We start from the raw sequence: 3,556 nt of genomic DNA, 5'->3' as shown, positions 1-3,556 counted from the left end.
GATTTCTTCTTCCTACATTTCCTAAGATAGGCTACAAGGGCTTTTCTTTGAGAAATAGTTTCAGATAAGTGTTGTTTATTTATTGTTGTTGTATCAATTTGTTTATTATTGTTGTATGAACTTTCTTTTATATATGTGTTTTGTTGTATCTTTCTCATGAAGTTTGAGTAGTTTCCTTTATCTTTCTCCCTACTTTCAGATATGGTGAAATGAAGAGATATTTGGATGTGCCAATGTTAAAATATAAAATAAATTGTGATGGTTTTTCAGCTCCATTCTTACATTTCTTTTCGATTTGGCCGATTGAATTGTTAAGCTAGCCAATTGAATTGTTAAAATATGTTGTGAAACGTATGATCTAGGAAATGGAGTATGAGTTCTACAACAGAGTGAGAATCACATTTAAGTCCATGAAGGAGCATTTTTTTATGGAATTAAGGGAAAATAAATAGGAAAATATACATTGTTAGGTGTAGAATTGGAGCTTTTTAGGGTGACAGACAGCAACTGGAGATTCTAGGGTGACAGACTAAAATCCACAATTTGGTCTTAGTGTTTAAGAATTAAAGTGAGTGTTAGCCTTCAGAGGAAGGGAAGGGGGAGCTCTGGAGTGGGAGCCAGTATCCTCCTTGCATAGCCACAGATTTAAGGACTGAACTTGAGATTAGCCAATGATTTTCTATAACACTAAATCAGAGTAGAGAATTAAAATTGCTCCTATTCGGCACAATACAAATTTAAACCATTTATTTCATCTCATTTCACCAAAAAACTCATTGTAGTGGGAAAGTTGCTTTTTCATATTAAAAAACTTAATCACATAAACATAGTTTAGTCGTTACTGTTTTAAACTTTGCATTTAAATTTTACTAGAAGTTAATAATTTAGTTTTAATAGTATCTCAAACATTCAAAATTAGTGACAGCGATTTTGTTGTATTTTCATGAATTTCCTAATTAATTTATCATTTCAAATTTAAACCTTTCTCATAGAATTGATATTTGGGACTATAATAGAAAGTCTTAAATTACTTGATAATGATATGTATACTTGCGTAGAATCCTGACATTAAGTGCTTAACGTTATTATACATAAAATACCACATCAAATTTTTAACATCATTGTAAAGTGGAGTCAACTTTATAAATTTTACACAACTATATTTTTCGGGATCAGAATCCCATAGAAATTAAGAATAATTATAACCATATAATCCTATTGGGAAGAATATGATTCAGAGAGTATAATCATTTATTGAATCTAGGGGTGGAAGAAGCGATAGACCATCTGCATCAGTTGGAGGGGCATCAACTTCTCGCCCTGTATCATTAGAAAACATTATGAACAAACTCATGATTCAACAATTAGTTATAGGAAATATTCAGAACCATATTGGAGTGATTATAACAAGAATTTCTTATAATGATGAGTATCAGCAGAGGAAAGTTAAGCATGATATAGCTTTTGAAGATATTATGGTGAGGTATCTTAGAGGTGAATACAATGTGGAATTTCCTACTTGCCCTAGCTTTACTCCATATGCTCCTATTCATGTGATGATGAAGAAGAACAAGATGATGATGATTATGAGGAAGGAGATGAAGATTGATATTTTATGGAGTTAGTTTATTTATTTTATTTAGTTGTTTGTTTGATTGTATGATGTTTGGATTTTATTTGGTTAGAATTTGAAACTGTAGTAATGAAAACTCTTATTTTTGTGTTGTGGATTTAAAATTGTCATAGTAATAGTAGATTTTCTACTTTTTCTATATTCTTAGTATCTTTAATTTTTATTTTTGTTTTTAAATCTCAGAAAATTCTTTAGAATATATTATGTATGATTTAATGTTTTAAAGCCTGTATGTATTTTTAAATTAAGTACCTGCAATATATTAGAGCCCAATTTTATAATAAAAAATCCTCTACAAGTTAGTTTTTATTTCATGCTTTTACTATTTTCTTTCGCCAATTGAATTTTGTACTAAATCATTTTTTGTAAAAATACTTAAAAACTTAAGTTTGGGGGGAAAGATTTTTTTTTTTTTGAAAAAAAAAAGTTAAATAAATTTTATTTGTCTTAAAGTAACAATATTTTTGAAACTAATTTAACATAACCTGGGATATTAAGATTAAAATTTAAATGATTATACTTAAGTTTATGAATATTATGGTAAATTTAGGTAAAAGTTTTTAATAATGAAGATCAATTCTAATATCAAAGATATTTGGTATGATAAGATAAGACAAAGTTTTTCTATTTAAAGTAAAGGAAATTGTACATTTGAAGTATTAAGAATTTTAAAGTTTCATGTAAGAAGAAAAGAATGAGACGTTATGAAAATCATAAACTAATATGAAATTATAAAGTGAAGAAAGGAAAAGGAGTTTTGACTTTGAGAAGAGGATAGTGAAGTTTAAAATCATTAAAGGCTATCCAGATATATTAATCCTACTTGAAAAATAAAAAAAAAAAGAAAAAATTGAAAAGATTCTAAAAGAAAAAATAGAAGAAAAAAAAGAAAAGAAAAATAAGTGAGGAGAAGCTTGAAGAGATGCCTAATCAAAAAATGCTTTGACATGAATCAACTTAAGGAAACGACTTTATTACATTTTATAAACCTGTATTGGAGTATTAGTAGCATTACTAGTAAAGCTTTCATGTTGTTCTTTTTCATATGAATGTTCTAAGTATCCTTGATATGACAAATTACAATTTTTCTTGAAATAAAGAGAGATTCAGAAATCTTAAAATTGACTAATAAGTACTCTTAGACTTAGAATTTGAACTTAAATTATTAAATTTTTTCTTAAACTTTACTAATTTATTTATTGAAAAACTCTTAGACTTAGAATTTGAACTTAAATTATTAAAGTTTTTCTTAAATTTTACTAATTTATTTATTGAAATAAAGTATAGAAGTTATAAGTTAGTCTCTCTCCTAAGTCATATGCTTTTATGTAATAAAAGTGTCACTTGAGGATAATATTTAATTTTAGGGGATTTTGATACACCAAAATAATATATAGTTTTAAGTATATAATTTATTCTTACTATTGGTGATATTGTATTTTAAACAAGGGTATTTTCATATTTTTTGTTGTAGTTTTATCATTTTTAGGCATTTGGAGCAAAAGTAGCAAAAAGGACAAAATTTGGAACCAAAATAGCGAAGTTTTGAATTCTAACGCCAGATTGGCGTCAAATGCGCCAAAATCTAGAATAGCGTGGTCTTAAGCAGACTGGCACATGATGTACCAGATCAGCGCCAAATGCGCCATTTTAAATAGAGTTGGTGCATGATGTGCCAGATTTGGCGCCAGATGCGTCAGGGATGACTTTTTTGCATATTAAGGCGGTTTGAGATGAATTTTGCACGAATTTTTAAAGGGAGACTTGTTCTAAACACCCCTTGGAGTAATTCAATGTACCTAGACACTTTGGAAGGTTCTTTTATGAAAAGATATGTCTCTTTGATCAATGGACATGTCTTTTGAATTCAAAAGCGTTGATCAAAAGAGTTGACTTTTGGATAGAATTTTGGAGAAAATTTTG

The sequence above is a fragment of the Phalaenopsis equestris genome, unplaced genomic scaffold (assembly GCF_001263595.1).
Source record: "Phalaenopsis equestris unplaced genomic scaffold, ASM126359v1 Scaffold199248, whole genome shotgun sequence".
In the NCBI taxonomy this organism is placed as follows: Eukaryota; Viridiplantae; Streptophyta; class Magnoliopsida; order Asparagales; family Orchidaceae; genus Phalaenopsis; species Phalaenopsis equestris.
The sequence above is the reverse complement of the archived record's forward strand: the minus strand, read 5'-3'. Positions refer to the sequence as shown.